Source organism: Macrobrachium nipponense, chromosome 41, assembly GCF_015104395.2.
Source record: "Macrobrachium nipponense isolate FS-2020 chromosome 41, ASM1510439v2, whole genome shotgun sequence".
Classification (NCBI taxonomy): Eukaryota; Metazoa; Arthropoda; class Malacostraca; order Decapoda; family Palaemonidae; genus Macrobrachium; species Macrobrachium nipponense.
In genome coordinates this window covers 26,527,642-26,541,909 of record NC_061102.1, presented here as the reverse complement: position 1 = coordinate 26,541,909, position 14,268 = coordinate 26,527,642, and the positions used below count along the sequence as shown (strand labels likewise).

Sequence of the window (14,268 nt, the reverse complement as noted above, 5' to 3'; positions counted from 1 at the left end):
AGGGATCCTACAGAGATTTCTCTGTAAGATCCCACGTTAGGGGCTGCGCTACCGGGGGAACCTTCGGGTCCTACCTGACGTAAGCCCCGGTTGTTGAGGAGGGATCCTGCCCCTTTCTCGATTCCTACGGGAATCGAGAGGACCACCAGCCGATATCGTTTGACGAATTCGGTGGGGGTTTCGCAGAGTGCTTAGAATTCTACGGAATTTCTAGCGCACTCAGAGTGTTCGAGTTTTTTACGATCTCCAAACACTTAGGCGAGACCACGGTCCAAAGTGGAGCTGGAAAGAATCCCCACGATAATTGTTACACGATAATCGGGAACCTCGCTTATGCTCGAATTCCTGTAATTTCTAGCATTTGGAAGAAGACTGCTGCTGGAAGAAGAGTATCTCACAGTAGGCGTTTAACCTGGAATAGAGAAGAACGGACGGGAACTTCCAGTTTGGCTTGAACTATCGTCTTCGGTATTCTGTTCACCATTGAAGCTTTCCCTTTGGGTAAAGACTTCTCCTTCACTCTCTTGACTAGAGAACGAAGGTGGTCGATCTCCAATCCTTATTCTCATTCCTCGAGGGGAAAAGAATTTAGGATGGAGGTCGTGGTACAGAACCTACAAATATACTACGTATATTACCCTCGCGACATGATTCTTTTAACAGTTGAATTGTCCGGGGGGTAGGCGCATACCGTAGTTAACTCTACGGTTTGTGACCGAGACGAATTGTATCTTAATTGAACTGCAACTCGGGGTTGCCTGCAACCTCCCAGCAGTTATCAGTTTCGATTTTAGATACTTGGTATTGTCATGACAACACCAAATCAGCTTTTTTATTTACCGAAATCCGTTTCGGTTAAATATAATTGCTCGAGCGTATTCTTTATGCTCGATGGTTCTAGCCGAACGCATTCCTTCGTGGAATAATGGATTACCTGGCAACTCAGGATGACGAGTCACCGAGAGCTACTGCGTATTGAACTGCCTGATAGCGGCTCAGTATCAGCTAGGTCTCGGAGATGAACGGTCGGTTACGTCTCTCTCCCCTGGTTTGATTGACTACCGAACCGTATCTCTGCCCAACAATCATGGACTTAGGTCTCTGATTAACGGGGATTCTCGCAATAATGAAGGACCATCTACTGCTGTGACGCTCGATTTCATCGCCTTCGACATTGCGAGAATTTTCAACAGAGATATCTCTTGGACTCTTTCATCTTTCTGTTTACCGCACGGTAACAGAAGTCTGTACTAGTCAACCGCTTCATCGCACCGCGATAATGCGAATGATTTTTGCAGACATCTGAGTTTGTCTTCAAAATATCTCGTATTCGTAGGTGTGCAATTATTCATTGCTCGCCCCGAATTAACAGATATGTCAGAAGACATCGCCTACTCTCCGACCTGACAGCTCTACTTCCAAATGTTCAGCCCATGAGAAGCAGTTCTTCAGGCAGTATTTCCCTGTCTTCATTACTGAAAAGCGCTCCGCTTTTATTGCAACTACGATCCTCACCGGACAGCAATGAATAGCGGTTAGCGTTCTCAGTCTTTGTAGCACAGGTTCAGAATCTTGAGAATCCTTCTCTCGGTTCAGCTGTGAAGACGTAGGTTGCATTTTCTGTACACCTTCGTCTTCAACGACACATAGTGTTGTTTCTCCTTAGCCGAGAATCAACTATACTATGAGTTATCTTGCCATCAAGGACCTCGGTCTCTAGAAGGCAATTGACTTTCGCCTGTTGGGCACATGCCTTAAGAGAGTCATCACCTTGCCTTCTGGCATCGGTGACGAACAAATTATTTGTTTAGTCTCTTGGCATAACCCTTTTAAGGCGAAGGTCACGTGACTTGCTCGGGTGCTTGGACAACTTGCCTCCTACCGAACGCAGTCAGTCGGCAGCTGTCAGAGCTCCCAAGTCTGTTACGAACTTCGCTGTGGACTTAGTTCGGTTGTTCCATAACAATCTTTTCTTCGTCCTAGAACGCTTGTCACAGTACCCATACCATCGACACCCAACATTGAGTGTCGGTGTCCTATCCACTACCGAGAAGAACAACTTCGCTGCAGACGGATAGACCAGTATGGGTACAGGACATCACCGAAGTTGAGAAGAGGGATAGGTCATACGACCATTCCCTTCTTTTCCTCTGAGGTAATTGCATGACTTTTACTGCGAAGTCAAGCATCCAGGGGATGGGGATTCGTGACGCTCGATTTCGTACCGAATTCGTAGCGAAGACTCTGAACCCTTCGGTTCCTGACGATCGGTTAGAGTCCTTCACAATCCCCTCCCTAATGGACTTCACCGCCTTCGATGCGAAGGAGTTGCTGCTTTTTTCCTGTGAAAGCGCGACCGCGCTTTCTGAAGAAACTCGACATCCCAGGCTGAGTGTTGAAGACTCTTCGTCAGCACCAAGATGACCTAGAAGTACACTCCCTCGAGTTACACAAGAACTTCTCCGTGGCGCAGGTACTGAAGGCAGGGGTCTGGTACAACCAGACCACCGGCACCTCCTTCTACCTTTTGGATATTGCCCACAGGTCCTTGGATCGTTTTCCTTAGGACCCGTGTTGGCTGCTCAACACGTTGTCTAGCTAACCCAGACCCTAGCAGGCTGAAACAGCATCGAGTCCTGGTGTGACTGTAAGAATAGATAAGTGAATGAGAGAGTGACTGGCTTCTCTTCCTATCTTTTTCTCCCCCTCTACCTGTGGGTAGAGGGATACGGTCATCACCTTGCTGGATAAGGACGAGATGCCGGTGAGCTACTCGACAGAGCCCCATCCTATCCCTTTCACTAGGGATGGGAGCGAATATCCACCACTTCCTCCTACAAGGGGGGGGAAGTGGATGCCAACAAGAGACAAACCATAATTTTATACATTCAACTTCCCTGCCAGATATATACTTAGCTATAGACTCCGTCGTCTCCGACAGAATTTCAAATTTCGCGGCACACGCTACAGGTAGGTCAGGTGATCTACCGCCCTGCCCTGGGTGGCAGGACTAGGAACCATCCCCGTTTTCTAATCAGAATTCTTTCTGTCGCCGGACCATCAACATTGTTGTGGTTCCTCTCGATTGGTTTTCTTTTTTCGCCGGCAATTGATCTTCTTGACCCGACTTTTGGTGACGTATCTGGATTGTTGGATTGGCATACGCTTGTGTGGACTGTTTTGTGGACTTGATTTTGGATTTTTCTTTAAATATGTCTGACTCTGGTATGGTTGTGAGACGTTGTGTGAATGTAGGCTGTAAGGTGAGGTTGCCGAAAGCTTCGGTAGACCCTCACACGGTATGCAAGAGGTGCAGGGAGTATGAATGTTCTTTTACTAATACTTGTAAAGAATGTGAGAATTTGAGTGAGACGAATGGAAGAATCTAACTAATTATTTGAAAAAGTTAGAAAGAGAGAGAGCGAGGAAGGCTTCTCATAGAAGTTTAAGTAGTTCTAGATCTGAACTAATTCCAAGCTTGGGATCTTCCCCAAGGGTAAGTATTGCTACTTCTCCTTCCATTGCAGCCCCTTCTCCTATTGCAGAACCTGTAGATCCAGCGAAAGAACTTGCAGATCTAAAAGCAGCCTTCAAAATAATGGAAAACAAAATGGCTGCCATACAAGGTAAGGCTAGTGATTTGTCATTAGACAGTGATATAAGTGTCCCCAGTGTAGTGGAGGGGGCATCTGGTTGGCTCAGCAACGCTCCTAGGTCTAGACCTCTTCCAAGCTCACATGCCCAGAGGAGAAGGAATGTCGAAAGCCCGAAAGGATGGTTGTGGAGAATCCCCACCGATCAGGTGTCCCTTCGGCGGTTTCTGTGACACCCCAGACTGCCAAGGACAGCTATTGTAAAAGCGTCCTACGTGAGTGTTTTCTCGTCGTCGGGATCTCATCACCGAGACGTGATTGGAGAGATTCCGATCGATCTCGGCCTCTCAAGAGGAGTTGGAGGGCGCCGACTATTGACTCGAGCCCTGAAAACTTCCCTGAGGAGTCTCCATCGGGAGTTTAAGAAGGCGAAGAAGAAGCCATTCTTCCAACCAGAGTGAGAAAAGGCGGGCAGGAGGTGGAGCTATGGACTCCTCCCCTCCTCCTTACCCTCCTCCCGAAGAGGATAAAGAGGAGGCTACAAAGAGGTTCATGATGGCGATGCAGGAGCAGATTTCGTCATTTGTAGGAGTCCTGTCAAGGAGCCTCCTAGAAGGAAAGACACTTCCCTTCCTATTAAAAGATCCTCCAGACGTATGGAGGTATCTACCTCCAGGATCGATACTCTACCCACGAGGTGAGGTTTCCTGTACGAACCTGGATGAATCAATCAGACGTCTGGCACCGGCCAGGAGTGAGGAGTCACCCAGGAGGCAGGAGCCAAGAGCCAGGAGTGAGGAGTCAACCAGGAGGCAGGAGCCAAGAGCCAAGAGTGTGGAGGCATCTAGGCAAGAGGCAAGAGCCAGGAGGCTAGAGCCAGGAGGCAAGAGCAAGAGGCAAGAGCCGGATGGCAAGAGCCAGGAGGCAAGAGCCAGGAGGCAAGAGCCAGGAGGCAAGAGCCAGGAGGCAAGAGGCAGGAGTCAAGAGGCAGGAGCCAGGAGCCAGGAGGCAGGAGTCAAGAGGCAGGAGCAGGAGTCCGGAGTCCGGAGTCAGGAGGCAGGAGTCCGGAGTCAGGAGGCAGGAGTCAGGAGTCAGGAGGCAGGAGTCAGGAGCCAGGAGGCAGGAGTCAGGAGGCAAGAGTCAAGAGCCAGGAGTCAAGAGTCGGGGACTCGGTCCTGGAGGTTATGACTCTTCGCCAAATGGGAGCTCCTCTCCTTCAGAACATAGGAGGTCTTGGAAGGACTCTTCCTCAAAACGGGAACGTTCTCCTTCGTCGGATCGAGGGTTAGACGAGTTGTCTGACGACGATCCTCCTGCTAATGAGGGACTTTCTAGTTACAAAGTCTTGGCCTCTTTACTACTACAAGAGTTTGGAGATTCTCTTAGTCCTGCAGCTCCTCCTTCTCCTCGTTCGCTCTTTTCGAGCTCAGCTACGGCTAAATCGTCGGCCTTCTTGAAAATGAAGCCTGCGATATCAATGAAGAAGGCACTCCATTCTTTAGATTCTTGGATGGACAAGAAGAAGGAGTTAGGAAAGAAGACGGTATTCTGCTGCTCCTTCCAGATTGCACGGGAAGAGAGGTATTTGGTATGGGACAGGAGAGACTATGGGTCTTTCTTTACCCGCCTCTGCAGATGTCCGACTTTGCCAGTTTAGTGGAGGCCTTCTAGACGTCACTCCTTAGGATCGGTCAGAGCGACGTGGAGCACTTCAGAGTTGAACCACTTTCTAAAGGGACTTTTTGTCACTTTAGAGGTGTTCAATTTTCTGGATTGGTCGCTCGGAGTTCTGGCCAACAAATCTAAGGATCCGGAGTTCTGAAGAACCCAGAAATTCTCCATAGCGTGCTGTCCTGCATGGACAAGGCAGTACAGGACGGTTCTGGTGAAGTGGCTTCACTTTTCGGTGCTGGTCTCATGAAAAAGAGATCAGTGTATGGTTCCCTTTTATCGAAAGGGGTTTCTCCGAGCCAGAGGACTGCCTTACTGTTCGCCCCGCTATCAGATCATCTGTTTCCTTCTCAGTTAGTCAAGGATATATCTCGCTCAACTAAAACTGAGAAGGCGACACAAGACCTACTTACTCAAACGTCCAAGAAAAGGTACGGAACCGGTAGTGGCGACGGTTAAGAAGGAACCTCGTCCTACTCAGCAGCCCTTTCGTGGAGGTGCAACGGCTCGTCCACCTGCCAGAAAGAAGAACTCTGAAAAGAGAGGAAGGTCTTCATTTAGACCCATTCAAGAGATCTAAGTGACTTGTTGCTCCTCCAAGCACCAGTGGGCGCCAGACTCCTGAACTTTTGCAGGAGTATGGGAACAAAGGGGAGCCGACCCTTGGTCAGTGTCGGTCCTGAAGAAGGGATATGTAATCCCCTTCGACGACAAACCGCCCCTAACATCTACGCCTCGGAACTGTCAGCGAGGTACAGAGACCCGTTAATGCGAAAGACTCTCCTTCAGATGGTGGAGCAAATGTGGGAAAAAGAGGCCATCGAACTGGTACGAGATCCACACTCCCCGGGATTTTACAATCGCCTTTTTCTAGTACCAAAGGCATCGGGGGGTGAGCCAGTTCTGGACGTAAGCGCTCTGAATCGCTTCGTACAGAAAAAGAAGTTTCGTATGGAAACGTCCGCCTCTGTCATGTCGGCGCTTCGCCCAGGAGATTGGATGGTCTCTCTGGACCTGCAAGACGCCTATTTCCACGTTCCCATTCACCATCAGTCAAAGAAATATCTTCGCTTTGTGATAGGAGACAAGATCTTTCAATTCAGGGCTCTGTGCTTCGGTCTGTCTACAGCCCCACAAGTATTCACCAACCTGATGGCGAATGTAGCAAGATGGCTTCACTAGAGGGGATAAACATCTCCCTCTACTTGGACGACTGGCTGATCAGGGCCAAGTCGAAGAGTCAGTGCTTGGAGGACTTGTAAGTACAAGAAACATGATAGATTCGCAGGGTTGCTCGTCAACCTCGAGAAATCACAACTGATCCCCAGCCAGAACTTGGTCTATCTGGGGATTCAGATGGATTCTCGGGGTTTTCGGGTATTATCCTTCGCAAGAAGAATCGCTCGAGGTTTGTCGAGAATCTCAAGCTTCTTAGAGAGAAAGGACAGCTCAGCGAGGGATTACCTGAGCCTATTAGGGACCCTGTCCCTCATTGGAAAAGTTCTTCTCGCTAGTATACTTTCACCTTCGCCCTCTTCAGTTTTTCCTCAAAGAGGTGTGGAACTGGAAGACGGGTCAACTCTCGGACATCTTCCAACTTCCACAAGAAGTAAAAGATCATCTGAGGTGGTGGATCCCTCAGCTTCAAAAGAACGAAGGCTTATCGCTTGCTCTGCAGAACCCAGACCAAGTGTTGTTTACCGACGCTTCGGAGTCGGGATGGGGAGCGACGCTGGGAGCAAGGGAGGTGTCAGGCACCTGGACAAAAGAAACAGGTGTCCTGGCACATCAATTGCAAGGAACTTGTGGCCATACACCTAGCCTTAAAGTCCTTCGAAAAGATAGTCAGAGACGGGGTAATACAGATCAACTCAGACAACACCACGGCTCTGGCTTACATAAGAAAGCAAGGAGGCACGCACTCGTTCTCCCTCTATCAGTTGACAAAACACCTGTTAACCTGGACGGAAGAAAGAGGCATAACTCTCTCACAGGTTTGTTCAAGGGATCAAAAATGTGAGAGCGGACAGACTGAGCAGGAGAAACCAGGTCCTTCCCACAGAATGGACTCTTCACGAAGAAGTGTGTCGAAGTCTTTGGTCCCTGTGGGGGAGACCTCACATAGACCTGTTTGCGACGTTCCTCTCCAAAAGAATAGAGAACTTTTGCTCTCTAGTAGAGGATCCGAGAGCCTTCACAATAGACGCGTTTCTCATGGATTGGTCGGGTGTGGACGCTTACGCCTTTCCCCCGTTCAAAATCCTGGGGAAGTGCTCAGGAAGTTTGTAGCTTCGAAGAGCCCAGAAGTTGATACTCATAGCCCCCATTTTGGCCAGCACAGGAATGGTTCACGGAGGTACTGGAGTGGATAGTGGACTTCCCCAGATCGCTTCCAAACAGACACATGTACTCAGACAACCCCACTTCGAGAGGTTTCATCACAACCTCCCAGGTCTCGCGTCTGACTGCCTTTCGACTATCGAAAGACTTGTCAGAGCGAGAGGCTTTTCTCGCGAGGCTGCGGGCTCTATCGCTAGAGCCCGCAGAGCTTCGACGAGAAGAGTATACCAGTCGAAGTGGGAAGTCTTTAGGAGGTGGTGTAAGGTTCAGAAGCTGTCCTCCTCCAGTACCTCTATAGTGAATATTGCCGATTTCCTCCTCTTTCTGAGAAAGGAGTCACACCTATCTGTCTCGACAATAAAGGATACCGAAGCATGCTGTCTTCGGTTTTTCAGGAATCGAGGCCTAGACATTGCTAACGACAAAAGATCTACACGATCTAATTAGATCTTTTGAGACTCGAAAGCAGCTACTCCTAGACACCTAGTTGGAATCTAGACGTGGTCCTGAAATTCCTTTCATCGGACAAATTCGAACCTTTACATCTGGCGTCCTTCCGAGACGTTACTAGGAAATGCTTGTTCCTAGTGGCTCTCGCTACAGCCAGAGGACGAGCGAATTACACGCTCTGGATTCCACGGTGGGGTTCAAAGGAGATGCTGCCATCTGTTCTTTCCAGACAATGTTTCTGGCAAAGAATGAAAACCCATCAAAACCTTGGCCCAGAAGTTTTGAGGTAAAAGGCCTATCTAACCTGGTAGGCAGAGAGATAGAGAGATCTCTCTGTCCAGTGAGAGCTCTTAAATTCTATTTAGAGAGGAAGAGACAGATGGGAGCTTGTCAACAAGGTCTTTGGTGTGCAGTGAAGAACCCCAAACGACTCATGTCCAGAACGCCTTGGCTTTCTTTGTGAGAAGCGTTATTACGGACGCTCACAAGAACTGCTCGGAGGAATCCTTCGGTCTTCTAAAAGTCAAGACGCATGAAGTAGAGCAGTAGCAACGTCTTGGCGTTCCAAAAGAATATGTCTCTGAAGAATATCATCGAGACTACATATTGGAGGTGCAATTCAGTGTTTGCATCTCATTATAATGAAGGACGTTTGAGAGTGACCTATGAGAAGTGCTTCTCGCTAGGTCCTTTTTGTATCAGCAGATACAGTACTGGGTCTTGGAGCAAAGACTGATCCTTAATTTTGTGTTTTTATCGTACATAAACCCTCTTGTCAGATAGTGCTTGGTTTTCTAGCGCAAGCTCACTACTGTCGCACGGGAGCAGAGTGTCATTGCTGGTAGGCGATCAAGGTATGTATGACTAGTAGGGGAGTACAAAAATTTTTTTTTTGTATATTTTGTAATGAAAGTGTAATTATGTTTCGAGTTTTTTGGTTGTTTGTGAGGAGTTCGGGATAACTAACTCCACAATCTTAGAACTAACATGGATGTTAGGATCAGGTGATCGGGATCGGTTTTGTGCTCCTTGAACAGGTGTATTGTCATGTAAGTGGAATAGCACCCAATGACAAAGGCCTTTAGGCTCTGCCGAGTAAGTGGATAAGACCCCCATTGGCAGACCCACAAGAACTATTAGCCATAGATCATTATCTCGCTGAGGCTCTTTGAGGCTAAGCAGACTACAAGGCAGTAGCCGCGAAGTCTTCAGCCTAATAAGGTAGGAACCAAGGTTTATAAATACCTACAACATATGTTGTTTACCTGTCTATTTCAGTAGTTAGCTGTCTCTTACCCACCACCTGGGTGCTAATCAGCTAAGTATATATCTGGCAGGGAAGTTGAATGTATAAAAATGATATTGTCATGTACAATAAAAGTTTTTATACAATATACCTGACAGATATATACGATTATAAGCCCACACCAGCCTCCCCCCGCAGGAGACAGGTGGAAGAGAAGAATTCTGATTAGAAAACGGGGATGGTTCCTAGTCCTGCCACCCAGGGCGAGGGCGGTAGATCACCTGACCTACCTGTAGCGTGTGCCGCGAAATTTGAAATTCTGTCGGAGACGACGGAGTCTATAGCTAAGTATATATCTGTCAGGTAAGTATGTATAAAAACTTTATTGTAACATGACATATCATCTTTATGTTGCCTCTTGCAAATAGGAACTTGTTCTTGTTTGCTGGTACGAAGAGATACGCTTGCCTCTCTCTTAGTACTTGGTCCAGAGGTCTGACCATTGATCCTGCGGTGCACACCCCGATCAATCGGACAGAGGCTTGGATCCCTCCCTCGCTCTTACGACCAGGGAGGCATTCCAAGGTTGGGCGAACACCAGTCTGTTCACAAAAGACTCAGATTCCTCCCACCAAGAAGTGAGTCTTCCTATTGTAAAAGGACCGAAGGTTTGTATGCCGTGTCGGAACAAATGACAATTTGTCCAAAATTGCATTTTTCCTAACTATACAAACGAGGTCCTTTTACACATAGCCCCACCTCATGCCACCCCTCACTCTGCAGTTTTTGCTTGGGCCAAAAGCAAAAGTGATTTGTTTAACCTACCAGTCGCGCGCGCGCGCGCCTGTCGGGGACAAGCAGTTAACTACCGAACCCCTTGTTCGAAAGCTTACGACCTATCCAGCTGCCGCTAGTACCTTCCTATTGTAAAAGGACCTCAGGTTTGTATAGTTAGGAAAAATGCAATTTTGGACAAATTGTCATTTTTTATCTATTTATTTATTGTGTTAATTTATTTTTATTTTTTAATAGGTTATCCTGTCTTTCTGTATTTCCCATTACATCCTGTTGCCTCTTTCTAATGAACACCATATTCTTTTGAAGCTTGAATTTCAAGTCAATGGCCCCTGTGGGCTTCTTCCATATGAATAGGGTTTCTTAATTATAATAATTAGTAAACAGTATTTTTAGATAATATGTACTAGTTTTAGGAATTATTGTATTTGAATTTCAAACGTCTCCAAGTTTTAAGAGCAATAGTCTAATAATTTTGAATTTTATATGTAACTTAAGAAGTAATTACATTGCTCAGAGTTTCACTCAGCCAGCAGCTTAAATTTTTTAAATTTGCGGCAGCTCGCTTGTGTAGGTGATTAGTACTAGGCCCTGCCCACTTTCAGGGTAAGGAAGGAACAGCTCAGCTGAGAGTCGTCATTGTTTCTTGCCGGCTCTCGACTGTACGTAGTTCAGTTGTGCAGAGTCTGCTTATTTTTGGAAATTCATCATTTTCACCGTTGGAATTCTTCCCTTTGGTGAAGTATCGGCAGCCTATGACTGTATTTTGACTGGTTTCTGAAATTATTTAGTATAACTAAGACCGTGTTTGTGGAATTTACATATTTTGACATTCAGTATAATTGACTTGTTAGTGTCTGATTCAAGCGCATCTAGTTTTCGGTATTGCAGCAAAGACTGCAATACTAGTCTAACTAAAGCTAGATATGATTTGCACAGTATATGCATAGAATGTAGGGGACGGATGTGCTTTATTAATTTAACTTGTGAGGAATGTGCTAAGTGGGATACCAAAAAATGGTGAGTTTTAGAGTCTTATTTAACAAAGTTAGACAGGGACAGGAAATGTAAAGAGCTGAGAGTAAGACGTTAGTTATTAAGACTGTGGATAGCCCTTCTAAGTCTTCTACTGATGTTCTTGTGATTTCTGTTCCTGCTCCATCTTGTCCTCCATTCCTAGTCCTTTGACTAATCCTGTAACTCCTTTACCCAGTTCCCTCACTTCCGACAACTAAGATGGTTTGTAATTTCAACCAAGAAATTGGTCTTGTAGTGGAAACAGTGTCCCAATTGGACATATCAGTTAAAGGCCTTATGGACAAAGTGGAGAAGAGTGTTAGTGTAATGTCTGTGGAGGTGGTGCCTGTTCGTCCTGCCAATGCTCTTAGGCAATGGTCACTGGCGTATACTCCCCTACAAATGGGAGCAGCCATACCGAAGGCCCAAGGGAGGTCGATGGCATCCGCCCATGGACATGTGCCCCCTTGGTTAGTCCTGTAGCAACATCCCAGGGCGCAACATCATCAGCTGTCCTCGAGTTCCATGTATCCAGCCCAGCTAGAAGGCCCCAATATTGCTTTAGTGATGTATTGCAGCATTGAAAAGGCCTGCGACGAACTTGGTCTGCTCGCCAACTGTGCCTTGCAAGAAGTTTAGAGACCCTGTCAACTGTCATGCAGTTTTTGGAATTCTCCAGAATGTTTCTCTCCTTATGTACCGGCACCTAAACATTCTTCTTCAAAGAGGATTTCTTTGGACCAGAGCTCTTCTCCTCACAAGCTCTCATTGGTGCCAGAGCTGCCGCCTGCACCTGAGCTCCCTCCTACATCTGAGTTCCCATTTGTGCCCAAGCTTTCGCTGGCACCCGAGCTTTCACTGGTGCCTGAGCTACCGTTTACACCCAAGCTCCCTTTTGCACCAGAGCTCTCATTTGCACCCGATCTCCCTTTGGTGCCTGAGTAGCTGCTGGTGCCAGAGCTCCCAGTTACTCCAGGTCGTCTTGTTGCTCCTCAGTACATATTTGTATGCTTCAGAACTTCCTTCAGCACACAGGCACCCTTTAGTGTCCACTCGCCCTTATGACCCCATAGATGTCTCAATTAAACACACCGCTCCTTCTAGAGAACGCTCAGCTCAGTTTTGCACCAGATGCCATGCATCTACCTTCAGTTTTTTCTATCTTGCCTGTGCAGTCCTTCCCTTAGGGTGGGTGTTATGGGTGACTCGACCGTGGATCCTTTGCTAGCCTCAATTTAGCAGCAGCTAGCTGCCATCCTCAATTTGCATAATAAGAAGCCTGCAACTTCTCAACCCCCTACAAATCCACACATATCCTCAGTATCCTTGGACAATGATATTGTTCCTGGTGGAAAAGATCAGGGTTCTGCACTCTCTGCTTATGCAGCGTTGTTGAATATTTAATGCAATCGTTCCTGGGATTTTTCTCACCAGCGACTCCGGCTTCCCCAGCTTCAACATTCTTTTTGGGCAACACACCTGTTGACTCCTGGTGCTTTCATTGTCTGCAAGGACAGCTCTGAATGAGCTTGATGGTTGGCTCTCAAGAGAAAAGAGAGCAGGTGAAGTCTTTCTTTGCCGTTCCCCTGTCTCGATTGATTCTTTAGAGGTACTCTGCTTATGCTACCAGGGAAGGTCCTTCTATGGGAGTGGCTGCCTCCTCCCAGGGGGACCTCTCCCTTACTGACTCGTCTAAAAGATCGGCTTTTGCTTAGAAAATTAAGAGCTTCTTTACTTTACCAGAAGATATTTCCTTGGATTGCCTTAATGTCCTGTCATATATGGACAAAGGTGTAAGAGACAGCGCACAAGAACTTATTTCTCTTTTTTCCATGGGATTACTCAAAAAGAGAGAACTGTGATGTTCATTCACCTCTAAGAGCATCATGGCCTCTTTGAGGTTGGCTTTATTGTTCTCTCCTCTTGCTTAGCAACACATCTTTCCGTAGTCTATCGTAAGTGACATTGCATTGGACTTAAAGAAGAGCACACAGGACCTACTAGCTCATTCTTCTGGGTGTCATAGAGAGACTTCGTCTTTTTCCCGAGAACTGGGTCCTCTCTACAGCCTCTGCCCTTTCGAGGCACCAGAACCAGGCCTCAATCTAGGCCCCAGGATGAACTTGCATTTCTTTTCCAGGTCATTTAAGGAGGCTTCCTCCTAGGCTTTTCTTCGTAAATAAGATTACTTCCCTCCATGCTCCAGTAGGAGCCAGGCTTCTCCATTTCTGGGAGAGGAGTGGAAGGGTGGATAGAGGAAGTTTTAAAAGATTGGTACATATGCCATTCCATTCAGAGAGAACCCCCCAATTGTTCAACATGCCCATCCCATTAAGACCCTACTCATACTCAGTAAGTTCAGAGAGGTATTTGGCCCTCTCAAACAGTTTCTTCCCTCCTCAAGAAACAAGTCGTCAAAGTGGTCAAAGAAGTATGGACAGACAGCTTCTACAACTGTCTTTTTGTGGTCCCCAAAACATTGGGGGATGGAGACCTGTACTGGATGTCAGTTCCTTGAGCGTCCTCATTAAAACGACAAAATTCAAAGTGGAAATGTGTCACTGTATCATGTCATCCATTTGCCAGTACGATTGGGTGACAATAGATATGCAGGATGTGTACTTCCACATCCCAGGTCCAGGAAGTACCTATGTTTTGTTTCGAAACAGGGTGTGCCAGTTTTGGGCCCTATACTTCATCCTCTCCTCAGTGCCACAAGTATTCACTCGGTTTCTTGCTCCGTGCACCCAATGGCTCCATCAAATGGGAATCAACATCTCCCTCTTTTTGGACGACTGGCTTCTCCGTTCACCACCAAAGGAGAGGTGCATGGAGGATCTTTAGAAGACCCTACTCTTAGAACAGGATTTCAGTACTGTATATTAATCAATCACCACAAGCCTCAACTGATCCCTACCCAGAAAATTCTTTATTTGGGGATAGTGATAGATTCTCAGAAGTTTTGGGTTTTTCCATCACCAAAAGGATTCAGTCGTACATGAAAAATGTAAATGAGTTCCTCCCATCATGCTTGCTAAGCAAATCAACGGGTGAGCCTTCTAGCCACCTTAGCCTCCGTAGAACAATTCATCGCCCTCACAAAGCTCCATATGAGAGCTCTTTAGTTTTACCTGCGTGCCAGCTAGGGCAGGAGAG

The 14,268-nt window shown here is 47.0% G+C and overlaps 1 protein-coding gene across 4 annotated transcripts in view; it reads left to right on the top strand.

The window, feature by feature from the left end:
* The window catches only part of LOC135212625 (DNA repair protein RAD51 homolog 3-like), a 49,598-nt gene that overhangs the window by 23,028 nt on the left and 12,302 nt on the right, over nucleotides 1-14,268 (top strand). The gene's annotated exons all lie outside the window — the stretch shown is intronic.